General features: G+C 45.9%; 1 long non-coding RNA gene across 7 annotated transcripts in view; it reads right to left on the reverse strand.

Annotated features, from left to right (window-relative positions):
- Window positions 1-4,346: 4,346 nt before the first annotated feature.
- Window positions 4,347-20,573, reverse strand: part of LOC125714754 (uncharacterized) — a 36,699-nt gene continuing 20,472 nt past the window's right edge. For 3 of the 7 annotated variants that reach the window (XR_007383831.1, XR_007383833.1, XR_007383832.1), the window contains 3 exons: window positions 12,425-12,511; window positions 11,825-11,998; window positions 4,347-5,040 (listed from right to left, as the gene is read on the reverse strand). This is a non-coding gene — a long non-coding RNA (uncharacterized LOC125714754). Of the gene's footprint in view, window positions 5,041-11,824; window positions 11,999-12,424; window positions 19,018-20,573 lie in introns of all 7 variants that reach the window. The other 4 variants (XR_007383828.1, XR_007383827.1, XR_007383829.1 and 1 more) reach the window with 2 other exon arrangements.

The following is a 20,573-nucleotide window of genomic DNA, read 5'->3' on the forward strand; positions in this document are numbered from 1 at the left end:
TGCCAAAACAAGGCATGTCCATCAGGGAAAGATGTCCACCGCAGCCAGACAGCTATTCACAGGTCAGACTGTGTAAATACCCTAAAAAAGGAGGATTAAGCACTAGGCACCTCCGAAACACAACTCTTGTGTAGGAAATGCATGCACATCACTATTTCATAGAAGAGGAAGTAAAGAATATGCTTCGAGTCAACTCGCTGCTAACAGTGATGGTACACAGGGAACTGCAGATATAGATGCAGTCCATGTACTAGCCCATCTCTGCAAGTCAACAGGTACTTTTCCGTCCTTTCTTATCTGCCTTAAACGTGCCCTCTGATGCAAGAGTATTTGTTCAGAAATTCAGTTTGTGTGACCTGTCACAATAAATTAATTGCCGGATGTTGCAGAAGTGGCTTTTTTCAGATATACACAACTTGCTTAGATTAATATAGCCTGATTTCCCCATTCCTCTGTGGTCATACCCTCCCCATCAGCCAGACGCGAAGAACGGCCCGCCACCCACCCCCCACCCCCCCCAACCACTCACCCCACCAGCATCAGGGATTCTCAGGCTCTGTGCTCCGAGATGTACACAGCTGCTCCTTGCGGGTTTGCAGACCAAAGTCTCAGATACCCTCTCCTCACCCCCACCTGTGGCTTCTTAGTTACTATTTCACTCTCCCAAGCCATGAGAAAATAAAACATCACATACATTTAAAGTGTGAAAGGAGATTAACTAAAATGCCTTCATTCTGTTCCCATGTTTCCCCAGACATGCTGATAATACAGAAAACATAAAAGTCTCAGATGATCGTAGATTTTGAAGCAATGATTGAATCTCCCTCTATCCAGTGAAGATTTATTGTAAATATTTTGAGGAAATGTAGAATTAACCCAGAGAATGTATAAACATTCAAGCCAATAACACATGAAGTCTTGTTATTTCACTTGATACATTTCAAGACAATTCAACTGAGCTTTCATTATATTTGGGAGTTTTTTTGCGTTGATTAATATTGCAAAGTGTGGTGGGAGACTGCCTGTTTATGAAATGTACAGGGTGGGCACGTATATATGTGTGTGTCCTGTCCTTGCCCCGGGTCATAATCCTCACGGTCAATCGAAGTGGGGATGGAAAGCAGGGTGCTGTACCTGCAGCGAGCAGTAGGGGCAGAGTCGGCGAGGGAGGCTGATAAGATGGGCAGTTGTGGCTGAGGGTAACCAAAGATGACAACAAACACGGCCAGCAGGCTGCTGCGGGTGGGATTCCAGCGGGCCGCCTCAGATAACTGGAGGGGATTGAGGGATTGCAGCTGCGAAAAGGAGCATAGACTCTAACTTATAGCATCACAGGGGAACACATTGGCTTTAAAGCCCCATTGCCAAGTGTGACAAGAAGAAGGGACATAAGCAGACAATGTGACAAGCTCAGATAGTAAAGACAACAGTAAACCCCTCCCAGAAAGCGGCCCGCCTGCCACCTTCACAAACAGCAGTCACACTTAAATGGCAAGGTCATGTGCAATGCATCACAAAACCAAAAGACCGCTCTGACTGATGAATATGATTTTAACAACATGGAATAGGACATTAATTATTTCACGACCAGATATTTGTAGTTCAGTTCTATGTTGTTGTCCTTATACACATCAGCATAATGAATTACTTGTGCAGTGCAAACAAAAATCGAAAAAGACACGACGTGTATAAACAATATGTATAAAATAGTCAATAAATACGCGCAAAAGTACAGATGTGGTCAAGAGTGTGGGGTGCTGTGGTGCGCGGGCGTTATGTGGGGGCTCCTTTCAGTCTGCTTCCCACATTGGAGAGTGTCAGCTGCGTTTCTGCATGTTTAGTCCGTCACCATCCTTGGCGGCTCCCGGTCCCTTTCCCGCCCAGCGCCGCACCGGGGCCCACGACGGCCCGGCCCAGCCACAGGCGGCTTCCCCCATGCACGCTTCCTGCCTGCGATTCCTGTCTCGCCACAGCGGCAGGTGCTTTCCATTAATCAATACCCCTTCGTTGTCGAAACGCACATCCTGCCTTTTCCCTGCAGCCATTGTGAGCAGCTTAAATACTGCATTCTAGAACTTTACAATTGTCAGAATGAAGTAATTGTACTGCTCATGAAGGCATAAAATAAAGGACCAAGTGAAGGTGGATACCATTTTAAATACTTTTAACCCGCAAATTAGTCGAAAGTGTGGCATAATGCAGCACAAAAATATGACCAAACATGACTTACGCAAGTTAAAGAAACACATTTGTTCTAATGAATGGCCCCAAGTTGGTGTTCCTCCTTTGAAGACATGTTAAGGTGACATAACTTACCTCAAGATTACTACTCCAAGTCCATCTACAGTAGTTAAACATTAGTAATTGTTATATTTGTGCAGTTCAGCGTGTTTCATTCATAATTGAACATAGTTCCAAGGAAACATGGGTATAGATCTGGGGTGGGGGGAGGTGTGTTATAACCCAGTGGGTTATGAGGCTGTGCTTGTGACTGGAAGGTTGCTGGATTCAATCCCATAGTCAGTTGATTGATTTCACAGTCGTTCCCCTGAACAAGATCCATATCGCCCCACTACGCCAGAAACTGGCCAACCCCGCTTTCTGAAAAAAGCATCTGTAAAATAAAATGAGTGAATATCCCTGACTCATATTCTGAATGAAGTACAGAAAATAATAATAGATGTTTTAATATTTACCAAGTCGATCCATTACTTTTTGAGGGTCTCCAATTTGTCAGATGTGTCTGGTCCCAATCGAATAACAGGACAGATTAGACCTAATAGTGTAACAAATGATGCAATTATTATTTTTAAACTTGAGAGGGGACCTCGAAAGACCACCCAGCATGCGCCCAGCTCCAGGGCTGTGGCTGTAGACGGGTGTATCTGGCAGCGAGACAGGCCAGGGCAGAGTGTGGCCAGCAGCCAGGCGACATGCTGCAGAGTGCCTCTGTGCCCTTGGAGGACCAGGCTGCAGTTCCAGAGAGAAACAGCAGATCCTCAGTCTTAGCCGCGGACCCCCAGCATCACTCGCAGATACTATTTAGACAATGTGAATAACAATTTAGTTTGCCGTGCGGCAGGACAAATGCCGGAGTGGGGGGGGGTGTCCAGCGTGGGGGCCGCAGATGGGCACGTGGAGCTGGCAGCGGCCCCGGGGCGAGCCTACGTCACACACAGGGGGGGCTTTGGACACAGCAAGCTGGCGGCGTCTGTGGTACAGAGCTTTCGCGCTCCACCGCGGCCCATTGAGCCGGGGAAATAGAGCAGAAGGAAGCAGCCATGAGGGCCTCTTTGTGGGGACGGCGGCAGCCGCGACCCGGCCTGCGATACGAAGTCACCCCCCCACCGCCGGCCCGGCCTGCCTCGGCCCATTGTTAACCCTAAGTGGTCCTGACACTCAATTCACAGACAGACAATTGGGCCCAGTAAGCAGATTTAGGGCGTCGCCATCGGGGGACTATCACCCACCCCCAACAGGGCTTCATTCCCATCACCCTGCACCCCCCTCAGAGCTGCCTTGATTACGTAACTCACCATGAAGTGTGTGGTAACTGTAAATTTTAATCTAAAATATCCCCAATCTCGACAGCCCATGAGCCCAGGAGAGCAGATATCCCAGATCAAGCTTGCCGGTCTTCCCCAAGGAGACTCTGAGGGGCCTGGGTAGACAGGACAGGTACAACACAAAAGTGTGTGTGTGGTGGGGGCAAGTTATACCACTTTATTCCATGCTATTCAAATATTTCATTTGCATGAGTGCTCACTGGGGACACAGCCCAGTCCATCAGCACAAGCGCCTCACTAGCAGATGCCCTTATATTTATCGGTATAAAAAAAAAATACTAATAATGGTTTCCTCTAGTCATCATGTTTGAGTCTTTGAGAGCAGTGCTTTCCATACTAATTAAGTCATTTAAAGGCCTTTTCCAAGCAATTAGGATGTTTTAAAAACATTTGCCTTGCAGATTTCTATAAAGCTGTGCTCCATCATCATCAGTGGTTTTTAAGGTGAGTGACCATGCTGCTGCCCGGACATCTGGAGGATCAGCCTGCTGCTGGCCGACGTGGGGCAGACGCTTGGAGGATGAGCATCTCGCTGATGGCGAACACCTCAGAAGCATTAGCTTGCTGCTGGCTGACTGCGCAGATGCTTAAGGGATGAGCATGTCCCCGACTGCGTAGACCTCATCAGGATTAGCATGCCGCTGGCTGTCTGCGCAGACACTTTTGGGACAAGTAAGTTCCTAACTGTACAGGCGCTGCGTCCCAGCTGTACTGACCATGCAAAGAGAAGTAGACGGTCACATGACCACAGTCCTCTGGCACTCTCACAGAACAACCAGGCATATTCTATTCCTTTTTAATTTTTTATATCAATATTACATTTCAAAAATATATTAAAAACATTACTTGTTTACAACTTCTGGGATCTTACTTGCTTTTTATAACTGACATGATTCTCTGTACCCAGAGATGCACATAAGCTAACTTACTAAACCGGAACATCTGACTCAAGTTATTCTGATTTTTGTGTTACAGAGTCTTTTTCTTATACACAAATTCTTATCAGGAATTATCCACTTAGTCACTTTCAACTCAAACTTTGTAAGTTTTCCTGTGGTATTTGCATTATCATTCAAATGCAAATTCACTATGACAAAACAATTCAAATGAATACATGACAAATTAGTCAGATACATTAAAGAGGACCATTAATTCCTGTAGTTGCGCTGAAAAATACATAAAGCTGTAAATCAATCCCTCTGATACTGTACTTGCATAATTTTTTTTGCATAACAAGTTTTGAATGTAAAAGTAGTTAATGCAATGTGTATATGACATAGCTTAGTGTGAGTGAAAGTGGCATTTCAAACAAATGGCCAGGTTAATGAGTAGTCAGTCCCAACAACTCCCTTTGTACGCTATGGGGCTTCTCTCAGCACTAGGCCTATGCAAACAGCAGAGGCTTCCCCCAAGGCATCCCCAGGAGTAGAACGACCAGCCGGCTGAGGAGCTTCTCTTCATCACCACCTTCTTCCTTTAAACAGTGCAAAAACATAGGTTACTATTACAGCCCACAGACACGCCACACGGACACAGGTCTGAGACAGCGCACTTAGGGTGCTTTTCCACCGCACAAAGTACGGTACTTTCGCTTTTCCATTGACTTCCGGTCGAGTACCAGTTGAAATTAAAACAAACTTAAGCAGGACTACAGGAAAGTGAAGAATCATAATAACATATAATAACATGTTTGAATTCAGCAAAAGAAATACTGTGCCGCACTTTGTGATGATGTCAGTCAGGGACAGTCACTGATGATGTCATTTGCCACCGGTACCAGTTTTTATGCCAGTGGAAAACCGACACAAAAGAAGTACCATACTTTTGGAAGTACCAAAAGTACTAAAAGTATGGTACCTGGTGCGGGGGAAAGCGCCCTTTGGAGACTTTTTACCATAAATCAGATGCCCATGTGAATGACAAGCATTATTAGTAGTCTGTAGAGGTTTGCAAAGAAATCTGAAAGACTGTTTCTGAATTTTTACAGTTCATATGAAAGTTATCAAAAGATAACATTTTGGTAGCATATAAAGGGAAGACTGGGAATAACTGTTCCACAGGGTCAGTAATTTCCCCGTATAACTTAGATTCCCCTTAACACCACTGGTGTTTAGCAAACTTGTACAATTTTACATTGGAAAGAAAATCTGTTTTTCCATTGTGTTATTTTTATAAGTTATTAAAAAGAAAAATGGAAAAAAGTTCAACAATTTTCTCCAGTCTCCCCTACTTACATATTGGGCTCTGACAGGATATAAAGTCATTATGTTGAAATAACCCTGGAAATAACATACATGTAGTTCTCTTTCAAAAATCAAGTTACATTATTTATGAATGAAGTGTCAGGTATAAGGGAATGATCCGAAGCTCTAAATCAGAGGCAGGTAACTTTATCCTCAAAGGGCCGGTGTGTATGCATACTTTTGGGATAATCTTTAGGTCAGCTGCTCAAAACGAGATGTGAGGACTCTTCAGCCAATCAGTCCCCTAATCATTAATCAAATTAGGTAGTTGTACAGGTGAAGACTCGTGTCACTGACTCAGCAAAAATGATGGAAAGACTCGGGCTCGACTTGGACTTGAGGGCAAATGACTCGAGACTTAGACCCAACTTGGATCCTATGACTTGCGAAAACTTGAAGTTATAGTCCCCCTCTGGAAACCATAACTTTAATTTTACAATTTCATTACAGACACTCATCTACTTAGGAACTTTTAACTTACGACCTTTCAGACATATGAACAGAGAGGACTGTAAGTCCAAATTGTGTTCACTGGGCTCCTATTTACTGTCTGCAACATAATTTTTTTTTTCTGTGCATCAATTCCGCCTAGTACGACATCTGACCACTACTCCTACCGTGCAGCAGCGTAGTGTGCGTACTCCCAGCAGATCCTAGTTCTTTGTACTTGCATATACCCTTAAAATGATGTTGAATAACGACTTACGAACATTTCAAGTTACGAACGGCCGTTTGGGACGTATCTCATTCGTAAGTAGAGGAGTGTCTGTACATATTAATTCTCTGCTGTCTGCATTTTCATTTGGCTGAATGCAAGGTCTCCTGAGAGTTTGTTGGAAAGATGCATCACTCCCTGCGTACACATGAATGCAAAAACTGTATGAGGACAACCGTGACAGAGTGAAGGCTCTTTTTAACCTTTCTCTGCTTATGGAGAACTTAACTTGCAATCTACTGTGGCAGGTTTTTGCCGCAGCAAGTTTTATTTGCTAAAGGTAAAAGTAGCTGACATAGGTAGTGCTCAAGTTACATGACACACAACTCGACTTAGACTTGGGTCACAAATTTGATGACTTGCGATTCGACAGCAAAAATAATGGAAAGACTTGGACTTCAGGGCACATGACTAGAGACTTGACTCGGACTTGAGACGTTTTAACTCGACTTGCCAAGGAATGACTTGTTCTCATCCCTGGGGAGTTACAAGAAAAACCCGCCAGACAACAGCCCATTCTGGATAAGGTTGCCTACTCCTGCTCTAAATGGACTGAGGGTTTAATAGGTGGGGTTGAACTGGAAAATGAGTCAGTGTGGTTCTCCATGTGAAGACCTACATGTCCCACATGCTCACTGCTCTGTCACAGGTGCTCCCAGAGTGCCCTGCTTCAGGGTTTAACCTCCTGGCAATAAACACCCACCTGTTATACCTTCGACTACTGCCTAATGCCTGTGACGTTCACAAATATGTACAGGCTTTTAAAAATTCCCACTTATTTTCATAACCCTTGCAGATTTACTTTTGATGATGATGGCACACGGCCAAAGGATTCAAGAAATCCCTAGTTTTACTGACAGTTGTAGGGCTCTGAAAGAAATTGTAGGGTGGATTGGAAACTGTCTGCTCTTTTCAAATGTATATGTTCACATATTTGTCACTCATTGTCGCGGTTCGTTCTGTCATCTTCCATCCTTTTCATCTAAGCCAGATTAATAGAATGTAATAAGAGGTAATGCTATTAGGAGTGGTAATTACTTGAGGTCCATTTGTCATTATGTTTCTAGAATTTATGTTAAATAAATAAAAGGATGAAATAAAGAAAATATTTGTAATAAACTTTGGACCATGGTAAAGAGCTGTAACTTTACAGCAAAAAATAAAACTCTAACAGACAATAATAGCACCTGCTGGTTGAAAGATAAGAGCCCTCATTAGAGGGACCGTCCAAGCGAGACGCTGTGCTCCTTATCACGCTGACCTCTCAGGCTTTCTGTAGTCTGAAGCAATTGTGACAACACACTATTCTCTTATATCTGTCTGGCAGGTAACCTTTGACCTCCAAGCAAAGCTAACACACCAAATAGAAGTAATACTAACTCATTCTTCAGGCATGTCAAATGTCTGACATGCGAGCTCTTCATGTGCTGATGTCTACCACAGCTGTCTGAGAGATGAGTAATCTGAAAGGCGTTGAAAGAAATCAGTCACAAGCTACAGTCTCTGGAAAAATATTTATTATGAGATGGGGACCAGTGCAGAAAGCCATGATCTCAAAAACATTGTCAGGTCAGACCAACCGAGGCTCACTGATAGTCGCTCAAAGGCATTATACTGGACAACACAAGGGTCGTGGCCACTTGCTTCATGCCTCCTTGACCCAGACTGAGAATAAAACACTGCAATCGTTTTTTAATTAAGCTCACATATATGTTGGTACTTCCGAACCTCCAGTAACGAGGGAAACACACAACAGGACAAAAGCTGGACTTCGGAGCAGTACAGGGAAAAAAAAAATCTTTTTACACAGGGACAAATTTAGGTTTAGAGAAAGCCAAAGAGCCCATACTGCCTAGTGCCAATGACAGGTCTGTAGTGCTACAGGCGGCCATCTTGCCGAAGCCGCCCTGTCCAATTTCCACTCTGCATAGTATGGTTATCAACTATCTTATCCAATCAGGTACAGACTTCATTTTCTCTATATGCTCCCATACACACTGGTAAACAGATGCAAGTGCGGTTTAATGAACACCCTCCTGCCACATGATCACTAGGCCTGAATACAACTCGCTTCCTGGATCATCACAATGAGTTCCACCTCCTTCACCTGTCAAACCTGCATTCTTAAGACCATCCTGGCACCATCAGAATGAAGTTTAAGGCTGTATTTAAACCGTAAGCTTAAAATTATATGACGTGCGGCACCCCAGGCCAGTGTGGTACTGCACTACTCAGGGAAGTATGTTCGTAGCCAAGGAGCCTGTCCAAGTGGCATCACGCCAGATGAGTTTTTTTCTCAGCCTGGTATTTGTGCCACCTGACAGCTATAATTACCATTATCCCTGCCCCTTCATATTTCTGCTAATAACATATATATATATATATATAATTTTTTTTTTTTGTTTTTTACCTATTTTACCTTTTTTTTTTTTTACCTTTGTCCTGGATCCTAATGGAACTATATGCAAATGCGGAAAGTATATTTTAGTACTCTAACCTTAACCGTAACTACTGAAATACGGAAAGTTCTTTATGTAATGCCTGTCTTGGCAAGAATATGCACATTTAAGAACGAATGACTTTATAATGGCAGAAATTTTCCATATGAACAAAACAAGTGAGTCTGTAAAAAAAAAAAGAAAATTCACAACAGAAGGAATCTTCGATATGGGAAAGTGAATGCGTTTAGAAAAGTAACAGCAAAGGAAGTATTTTTTGAAATGAAGCATTTTAATCAATATTGATTGAAATGTTGGAAGCGAGTCAAGATAATAACCGCCGAAACAGGGTTTCTAGTTTCACTGCGGCCAAACACCCACCAGGTAAAACACTAATTAAACAAATTAATAACAAAAAGCGCTGCAAAACGCACGGCCCATCCTCCGAAATCCGGACGAGGTTGTTTTGCGAACAGCTGCAGGGTTACATGTCAGCAGCCACAACGACATCAGTCAATCACCTGGGAACTCGGCGCTGTTGTTAAAAGATCAGGTTGATGGAGGAGAGCTTGGGCAACAACATACACTATTCAGCGTAAAAAAATAAATAAATACATGAAGCAGTAGCGCAGTCGGACCTGAGGATGAAATTAACTTTCAGTATGAAGTGAGAGGCATTTTCAGGCAAAAACAAGGGAGGCCAATAGCTCAATGGAACAACAGTTAAGACAAAACAAGACAGGGTTTTACAGCCTATAGATGAGGTAACTGTTACCTAAAAATCTCTTCAGTGTAACTGTAATGTGTGATCGATCATTGATTTCCTTCATGAGATTTTCATCTGCATTGTCCAGGGAGGTAGGTGGCCTTTCTGATCTCCTACTAACATTGCACCTTCCATTGCATAAGTATCCTCTATGGCTCCATCACCTTGGCTTCTTCTATGCCTATTAAAATAAAACTGGCCAAATAAAACCACAATGCATAAAGGCGCGGGGGGAAGCAGAACTCCACACTTCCCCTTTGAGCGGTGTGGATTACTTGAGTAACAAAACACTGCGAGCTCTGTAATCATACCTCTGAAAGAAAGCTGAAGTGTTTAGTCACTTCCCTAACACAAGAGGTTTTACAGACACAATACCACGGTATGTGTGAGCAAAACACTGACCTCTAAAATCATTTCACGACAGCCCATCATAGATGTAATAACGTTTAACAGTGGTCGGCACCTCTAGCACTTCAGAGATTTTAGATATCCTACTTTAGCATGCATTCCGGAGTAGTATATGCATATACAGCTATGCATAAAGAGCAAAGCCTACTTTTAAAGATAAAGCCCCACTTCCCCATGCATGCAGCACAGTTCTGCAGAACAGGGTTGGACCAAAGGGAACAAACTTCTCCTCAGAGGACACACAGGGAACATGGGAACGTTCTTACTAAGTGACATAGATGTCAGGGTAACATCGATCTTTTGGATTCTTTGTAGATTGAAAGAGGTGAAGAGTCGCCTGTCATCCTGTGCACGGATTGCTCAATCAATGAAAGACAAGCTGACTGACATTCTCCAAGGGGATTATGCGTATCATAGACATGGGCTACAGAGAAAAGACACCGTAGAAAGGGAAGGGATAATAGTCTTTGTGCCAAGTCAGCTGGATGGATGAGAGGATGAAGGGATGGGTTGAGCTACGTAGCCTGACACGCAAATACTAGGCCTGAGAAAACACACTTATGACAGAGAGAGAGTGAGAGAGAGAGAGAGAGAGAGAGAGAGAGAGAGATGGCCCCTCTTCACAAAGCAAGCAGCCAAGCAAAACAACTGCAGGTAAAGCACACTAATTAACACTACCCTTACACCACTACACATACCCTGGCTGCTGATGACCATCCATATACCCTCTGCTAAAAGGACAATTTCTGTGTACTTTAAACAGAAATGCTTCACATTCAGTTACTGCAGATCAGAAGATCGCTGAATAAAGGCTGAAGGCAACTGGAACACTGGCCTGTATACAAAGCCCGCTGAAGAAAATTATACTGCCAGGGCAGAAACTCAAGGGGCATGAAGCCATTTATTACCCTGTGTGAAAACACAGAGAGAGGCCCTGCACAGACAGATGGATTGTGACTCCCTAACCCCTTACAGGAAGTGACATCACATCTTTACTCGAGGATCTCTGTTGAACAAAACCCCCCAAGGGCCCAACTCTGTGTTGTTCTCTGGGCGGACATCCCTGCCACTCCCTCGCCTTGGGCCACGAGGGCCTCAAAGACAGTCACCCCCAAGCCAACGGCCCCCACCACATGCAAGAGAACAATGAAAACCAAAAGCGAGAGGGAGGAGGAGCGAAGCAGCGCCCCCCCCCCCCCAATCTGCACACAACACTTGGATAAGGTCGCCACGGCTGGCACTCCTCTCATCTGATCGATTGGTGTTACAACGGGGGGGGGTATGCAACCTGGGGACAGATAAGGGGACCACAGTGTTATCAGCCCCCTCCATAGACATGTGCCCCCCCCCCCCAGCACTTCCTCTAGCAGCATGGCAGTGCAAACCAAAGCCTGGGGCCAGGCGGCCCAAGGTAGACAGGATTCGAGGTAGGGGGTGCATGAAGGCACGGCAGGGGAGCGAGATAAAGGGAGGGCACGTCGCTGGGGGAGACACTGTCATGGGGGGGCAGACATTGACTGTGAGAGATTAGCCTGCATATGCTGAACGTATGATTACATTACAGAGAGAGTGCATTTAAGCCACGGCAGCCCCACTATCTGAGACTGATCCATGATTAAAGCCCAAAAGGTGTCTGCATATGCAGATTAGGTCCTGTTACATAAGGAATGGTCACCTGTGGTACTTACAGTACACTATGCTTCTGACCTTGGTCGGTGCTGTCCAGGGTCCATCTGCCCAGGGTCGGTGCTGCTCAGTGTCGGCTGACCTTCGGGGAGCGGGAATTCACACGGAGGTCCCTCTTGTGCGGAACATTGGCGAAAGCCAACCGATCTCCCGCACAGACCGACTGAAAGTCAAGCCTATAGACAGAGGAAAGAAAATCAAAAGATCCATCAAATGAAGAAGAAGCAGAGAGGCGGAGGACTGGGAATGTGATGCACAAGCCCCCGGCAGCTGGCCCGAGGCACACACAGCGTGACGATACACGACACAGCAAGAGTCACTCAGAAAACAGCACCTAGACATCGCTGCTGCCCGGCACTGAGAGCAGCGGGGAGCCCGAGTCACCCAGAGGGGCCCGGAAGCAGGTAGATCGCCAAGCAGAGTGCCAATGGCATGGCAACTGTCGGCCCAGAACCAGACATCTACAGAAATCAGCAGTGGTGGCCACACGCGGATCCCGACGGCACCGAGCTGAGTCGCATACACGGCCTGTCTGCGCAAGGAGGTAAACGCAGGTCCGCATTAGGAAAAGGAGAGCGTGCCGCAGGGACCGACCAACGAACCTGTGTGGACGTCCCGGACTTCAGATGGGCCAGCAGGAGTCAGTCTGAAGTGGAGACGGAGCGAAGAGAAAAGGCATCGTCTGAGCGCTGCGGGGAAAAAGGGAAGCAGCGGCTTATGCAAAGCGCATCGCATGCTTTCCTCTGCAGTGCTGGGAGCCGCATGTAAAACATGCATGTCAAACATGCAGATGGAAAAAAGGCCCTTTGCAAATGTCACTATGTGACAGACCCATTCATAATGCCTGCTGCATGAGAAAATAAGACACAGCATAAGTGAAAAGAGTATTTGAAAGTGAATCTACAATGTTAAAGTAGTTAGAGTCTGCCTAATGCTCTATTTTAATAGCCATTTGCAGAAGTACGAGTGCAGATACATCCAAATTCTTGTTTTCACATATTGCATCATGCTCTCTTATTGAGACATGCACATGCATACAGGTGAGAGTGAGGCTTGGGGTCCGAGCACATGGTCAGGCCATTTGCCTTGATACCCGTTAGGGGGTTTAGGGGGTTAAGTTCCGTATTTATAGCTAGGTGCATGTATTCACTGGTATGCAGTCACAGAGGGAGATTAAGTCAGTATGGGGTAAATATGAGGTTTTTGCAACACCACCCAAACCAGACCAGAAACAGATCTGACCATAAGATTAATCAGGACGCAGAAACAAAAACACACGCATCTAAGAGTGAAAGCTGAATCGTGACCAAACCCAAAGCTGCACCCAGATCGATATAAGTGCAGAATCGCACAGCACTGTAACCAAACCCAAGCCCGGTATCGAAACTCAACTCAGAACAATAACTACACCCATAAGAAACCCCGAAGCTTTTAGAAAAACCAAACCCTGATTTGAAATCTCAGGCAGACAGGTGGGAAAAAGGGCGGAAGGAGGGCAGGGTGCAGAGAGTCTGCAGGGTAGGGGTGGGGAGTGAAGGAGGGGGGAGAACTGAAAAGGTGAAGCAGGACACACCCCAGTGCCACAGAGTACCCTGCGTGCGCTGGAGCGCCGCCCCGGTGGCACATCCCAGCCACTGCGCAAATCTGTGCTGGGGCGAGCGACGTCTGACATTTCACTGAAGACCTCCTCAGGCGGAGTCAAGGAGGGGTCCGCTCTGCACTGCATCGCAGCCCAGCAGATCTCAGCGCTAGCAGCAAAGCCATTGGGCTGAACCACAGTGGGCGTGTGCAGAAACACACACACACACACAAACAGCGACAGTGCAGATTGGCAGATCAGTGATGCTGACACACCTGTAAATCATCATTACTGTCAAACATCTGGCTGGAACCTTCGGCAAACTTGTTTCCTAGGTAGCCCTTAAGTTAAAGACATTTTAAATAACATGCCGTAGGTCTTCGTAGGTCATTAGCGATTAATTTTAAATCTACTTTCTCAGTAAATAGAGAGAAAACAAAGACTCCAATTTTTAATTTGTGTACACCATGTTTATTTGTTTGTGCTGTATGTACTCTCTTTGCACTTGTGTCTGCCTGACACTAGATGTATGTTTGTCTGTGTCTGTGCTCTGTGTTCTCATTGATGTATGCACCAGAATCTTCCCCTAGGATCAAGTGCACCACAATCTCAACCTTAAGACCACTATGTCCAAATAAGACCTTTCCATAGTACCCAGATGGCATGGTGAGCAGCAAACCGGCCACTGGTCTTTCTGCCACTCAGGCCCACAGAAAAACAAAGTTCGCTACAGCACAAATTGCCAAAAATCGCTCGCCTCAGCCACCCCTAATGCTGATATGGTGAGCAGCTCCTGCTCCGCGTTGGGGCACAACGGGTCTGACCCACACAACCAGAAGCCTGACCAAGAGCGGGACTTTCCATGTTTCAGCAAACTTTATAAGTTTTAAAACCTATTTGTCAACTATTTTAGAAAGAAACCTAGTGACTAAGCTTTTTTCCATGACGGAGTCGCTATCAAAGGGGTGTGAGAAAGCTGGTTCCTGTGCGATCTGAGAGGGAGCAGCATCGACCACCTGCGGTACGTCAGAAACACAAACTAGATGCACATGTGCGAGGCAGCGTGTCCAGATACTGATCACTAAACAGTATCGATGGCCCAACTGGAAACTTTTTTTCATTTTAAGCTTGAAATGATTTCTTAGTATACGGGTGGTTAAAAGCAAGGTATTTTTAAAAATGGGTCCGACCCACTCATCCAAACAACAGCCGCCTGAGATAATTAGATAATCCTGGGGATACCCAACATTTCACAGTTTGAGCCGGGCCTGATGGCGCATCTTCAAGAGCAAACCAATCCCATCCAAAACCCACGTTCTGGGAATTAAGCTGGTATACAGAGTAGGTGATTCTACATCCGATTTATTTATTTTTTATCAGCCCCACTGCAGAATTATTAATCTAAATCTATTTTCTGAATTTGTCCTGTAGTTCTTGCCTGATGAGTCCCTCTTAGGGTTGAATAATAGAATGTCGCCCATCACAATGGATGAAGGAAGCAGGCACTACTGGATAATCACATTGGATGGTAGTGGCTTGATGTGTAATCTTCTATAATATTGCAGTTAGTACAGCATCCCCCTTTGCAGAAACAGTGCAGTATGACATTCAATGCTCAAGTATTTACTTCATTATAGATGTCAGCCAAACTCCAGCAAAGCTGGTGAATCTGAGCACAAACTGTGCGCCAAATGGGTAGAGCTAAGACAGCGAATACTAAATGCAGACCAGAACAGCACAGCCACAATTACAATGCAGTTATGACTTATTATAACGGATGCTAACCTCAGCTACCACTAACTGTAGCCCCAAAACCTGCTGTGAATTTCACAGATTTTTTCTATCCCATCATAAATGTATTGATCACCTTCAGCTCGATTACACGGCACTACAATGGTGAATTAAACAATAACCATAACTGATGCTTGTTTATACCTTTTCATATTATACACATTACTATTTGTTTAGGCTTGTTTATACTACACACTTTATTACTTGCACACACTTGTTTAAACTGTATACCCTGGTCACTTGTTTATACAACTAACATTTTGAATTTACCTCTGCCGTACTCTGAAGCTGATGAACATGGCTGAGATGTATATCTAGGGATGGCATAAAGACACGATCGAACAAATTCACTCGGCCTGTGTATTATTATTTTTTTTTTTTGTGAGTCTGCAGATTTCATGCGAGTTTCCTTCTCAGAAATCCGAAATCAGGTTTCAGTCGTGAGAAGACTGCAGAAGGGAAGGATCAAAACATCCAGAAGCGTGTTAGTTTCAGTTTCTGGGGGAGCAGCAGCGAGTCCGAGAGAGATGGCTGGCAGCGGAGACACGACATAGCTTTCTCGGTCAGGCCGAGCGGCCCGGCCTCAAGATCTGCCTGGAAAAGAAGCTCTAAACCTGACCTCGCAACACAGCGACACAGACAGATTACAACCGGCCTCATAAACTAATTACAGCCCCCGCTCCCCCCATGAGTTAAAAACTATCAAGTTTTACTGGCGACTGTTCAATGCGATCGACGTTGTACGGTAACCATGGTGCAGAAGGACACGTGAGGTGGGCGTGCGGGCATGTGTGTCCGGTCTGAGGTCCGTGGAAGCTATCGGGCGGGCAATAAAGAGCAGGTGTGTGGCAGGCGGGGAGGAGCAGGGGCAATAATAGGTGAGGCACCTGAACCAAGAGGCCCAACACAGAGGCTTGGCCGGGAGTAGACAGAGCCAGGAAACAAACTAGTCATGGATGGTCTGCAGGCGCAGTTATGGGTAAATACTCTTTTGAAAAGTATGCAGGCTCCCTTTCATTAGTCTAAAACAATGAGCCTTGCTGGCACGGTCACTGTTTTTCATTGGAGATTTGTTTCATATAAAAACTCCACTCTTAACTGCTGGGTTTGAAGCTCACCCACACAGCCCAAAAGTCACAGTCATGGTGACGGGGTATACGTGTTTCAGAAATGCCTTTCAGAAAGCGATTGCTCAACAGGAAGCCAGACCGTGACAGGATCTGGGGGGCTGCGGAGGGACCAGCAGAATGGAAGCTTGTACCTACCGAGTCACACCCATTTTCTGCTACACCCACCCGTGACACACAGGGCTGATTTACACATAAGTTGCAGGGATACATTTACACCACAGCTCCATCTATAAGACAACACCATCTCAAACATCGACTATGCAGGGGACACGTGTATGGAAAATCATGTGGGTTCCTCCAGGAACGCCATGAAATAAATGCAACTGAAGGGTCCTTAAATCCAAAGCATGCACTTGGATTCTTCGGACGCATCAGCGTGGAAAGCATTTCAGAGCGATGTGTGGCGGCATTGCCAGGACCCGGGAGAAAACACCACGTCACCAGCGGACGGGGCCACTCTCTTAGTCATTTAGCCAGCTCACTGGAAATAAGTCGCTGCTAGCGCAGGGCTTTTCTCTTTAAATGAAAACGATGAGCTAGTTTCATTTGCAATGCAAACGTGCAGTCAGTGTCAAACTGGAATGCTACCACTTCTCAGCTCAGCAGCACACGCGGACTCAGCACGCTCTGACTCCTGCTCGGTTGAGAGCATTACCTCATGTTTCCTTGTCCCTCGTTTTCCAGAACACTGAAAACCAACGGTCTCCAAAACATACACCAACTGCGGCATCCAGTTTGGAGCATCCACTGATATGACCTTCCTTGTGGTCTCTGAGGTTCTCCGATCTCCACCTTCCCTCTCCTTTGTTCTTATGTTCCTGGGCACGGCATCTATACTATCTGACATACACCAAAGTCAATCACGCTATACCTCCCTGATCCCTGGCTCTTTCTCTGTGACTTATTTATGGGGGTCACATAGGAATCAGTAGCAGATCCTCTTCTCTTTTCTGTTCATGCCATATACACCGGTTAATCTCCTCTGATGGTTCCACTTACCACTTTTCAGAAGATGGGTATAGTAGGTATACTATTGCAGAAGCAGCTGTGCACAGTAGTACTGAGTACAATAGCAGTTGCTCACTTCAATTGCAAAATATCCAGTGAATTAAATCACATGTTTTCTACAGATGATTTAAACAAGCATGTGTTGCAAAATATAAGCAGATCTGTAGGACCTCTCCGGATTTTGCAAGGATGAGGAGTCAGATGTTATGTGCAGGAGAAGGTGAGGTTAGTGTTAGAGGCAGTGGGAATATCAGCAACAGGATTGCAAGGTAGAGCTTAGTGGTGTCATAGAAAGAACAATGATCATGGAGTTCCACTATGAACATTTCAATGATTTATGGATTATCAGGATAGGGAAGTTGAGAGATCTAGCTGTTAATGATCTCTGTAGATCATGCCATTCACATCTCCCTTCTTATCTCCTGAAACGTTCACCATTTGCCTCGCCCTGTTGGTCGACATTGGTTTCTGGATGCAGCTAATATTAAACGCAAGATGTTAACGCTCCTGCATAAGGTTGCCAAGACAAGAGCCCTAACCAAACACTGAGAATTTCCACACCTCATCTGAGTTGTGTGGTGTCACAACAAAAGTCTCCAGCTGAATGTCGACAAGACAGAGGAGCTGGTGGTGGACTTCAGTAGGAGGCAGCAGTGAGCCTACACTCCCCTCACCATCAATGGATCTCCTGTGGAGAGGGTGAGGAGTTTTAAATATCTGGGTGTCCACATTTCTCAGGATCTGACGTGGACTATTCGCATCCAAGTCCAGTCCCAAAGGGCTACGCAGCGCCTGTACCACCTGCAAAAGCTGAGGAAGTTCAGGGTCTCTCCAACGATCCTACGGACTTTCTACTCTGGTGCTGTGGAGAGCATCCTGACTCAGAACATTACTTCCTGGTTCAGGAATAGCTGTGTTCAGGATCGCAAAGCCCTCAAGAGGGTGATCCGTGCAGCAGAACGCTGCTGCAGGTCGGCCCTTCCATCTCTTCAGGACATTTACATCAAGAGATGTAGGAGCAGGGCCTTCAGGATCATGAAGGACACATCCCACCCCAATAACAGCCTGTTTCAGCTTCTGAAATCAGGAAAGAGACTCAGGAACATCATGGCCAGGACTGAGAGGCTTAGGAGGAGTTTCTACCCCCAGGCCATAAGGCTTCTGAACCTGGACATGCCACTGCACCTCACACCCTGATGTACACTGTGCTCTCGTACCCCTCACCATATCCGCACTGTCACACTGCTCACTGCTTTCACTTTTAGCTTTTTGCACTTTAACTTGGATTTTAACTCGCAAAAAAAAAAGTGTGGTTCAGGATGCATTTCACTACGTGTTGCACTCTGCATGATTGTGTACGTGACAATTAAAGAATCTTGAATCTTGAGTTAGTACAATTCCGAGCGATGGGGACATCTGAGGGCAGGGCCATGACGCCGTATGGTCGGAATCGGCATCACAGCATCGAAGCTCGAGTTCATGGGACGGAGCGCAGAGGCAGCTGTGGGGCCTCGAGTCAGTTTCTACACCCAGATTCCGTGGCATCAGCGTTTCTGTGGTGGCCCAGATGAATCAATGACTCAGTGGAGGCGGGGCGGGGACTTGGCTCCTGGTGACCTGTTCATCTGAAGCCCAGGCAAGTTGCTTCTTGCTGAAGCCCACTCACTGGCACACAGGTTGCGTGACACTGCACAGAGGAGGAGAAACTGGTTTGGTGATCCGATCTATATGTCTGCGGAGCAGCCAATTATACAGGGAGGGGGTGGCTGGGGGGGGGGGCATTGACGGAAGGGTGACAGAAGGATCTTTCATGGATGTAAAAGCACACAATGTGCAGGGCTGAGAGAATGCTTGCCGGGAAAGTGAAACTGCAAGGGATCCATTTTCTGTAAGTGTGAATGCAGCTTATTCCCGACAAAAGCCAGACTTCTGCTTGCTCACGAGGCAGCAGTTCACAGAGCCGTCAAAGGTACACCACACATGTATAGCAGCATGTCAGGCTTACAAACCACACAAAGATAATGAAAAGAAGAGCAAAAGGCAGCGTGTGAAGGAATACCACAAAAGCTTTACTGTATCATATACACCAAAAAACAGTTAACTTGTTGCCTTATTATATAATAATTAAATAAAATAATTAAAAGAGTCACTAGCTATGCTTTCATTAACTGCATCGTTGTTACAATGCATAATACAGTTTATTCACACATAATTCATGTTTAAGACCTTTACAGTGTTTATTAAAAAAAACCTAGGAAGTAAAACTACAGAAAAATAAGAGGAAATGAATGATTTATTAATGCATTTGTTTTTTTATTTCAATGGCTTAAATGGCCAAGAAGTGGAGCAGCTACAATAAACGGGAGACGGCCAGGAAGCTGAGGTTCCTTTTGGCTACGAGGGGGAAGAAGGTATTAAATGTGTGATATGAGTGTAAATAATATGCTCTATGGTTTTATGCAAACAAGGACGCAGCCTTGAACCGGTTCCGCAGAACTAGCTAATCCTATAAAACGGGCTGGGATTGCCGGGCCGGAGCGGCTGCCAAACACAGGTGTGTGTGCCGGGGGAGCAGGTGAAAGCGCAGGTGAGAGCCTGGCTGACATCACAGCGCTGCCGCGCCGCCCGGCCCTTCGCGGTAAACAGCAGGCCTCCCGCCCAGCTCCTGCACCCGCCGCCGCGTACGGGACGCCAGCTGGGCAACCCGCCCTCACACCTGCCGCACCAGGGGTCATCGAGCCTCCCACCTTTGGGATTTCCCCGCACGCCTCTTTGGCCATATTTATTGTGTCAACAGCGGATGTGTTCACGTCCCATTTGAAAAATGTTAGCGCTGGTAAGAGGCGCCCTTTGGGATGGGGAGAGGAGCTGCGACCAGCAGGAGTCACAGTGATACAGCGGGTCAGGTGACTAGGCATCGTAGACAGGAGCAAAAATAACTGCACTGCTGATAGACTGGAGTAAATACAGCCGGCCAGCTATAGTAAAGGGGGTAAATAAACTTCCCCGTTGTAGCAGGAAATATAAAAAGAAGCAAAGAGACAGGGTCATAAAGGCTGGCTGTCACTCCCGGGAGTGATGTAGGCAACATGCCCCCACCTCTGATATCATCAGCACAACTGATATGAGAAGACCCTGGAATGCTGTCATTCACACCTCACCAGCGCTTTCTCGTGGGAAAGCCTCTCCCGGCATGTGGCTCCGGGTCGGAATCCTGCATTTCCAGTTGGCATGCACCCCCCC

The sequence above is a fragment of the Brienomyrus brachyistius genome, chromosome 19 (genome assembly GCF_023856365.1).
Source record: "Brienomyrus brachyistius isolate T26 chromosome 19, BBRACH_0.4, whole genome shotgun sequence".
Classification (NCBI taxonomy): domain Eukaryota; kingdom Metazoa; phylum Chordata; class Actinopteri; order Osteoglossiformes; family Mormyridae; genus Brienomyrus; species Brienomyrus brachyistius.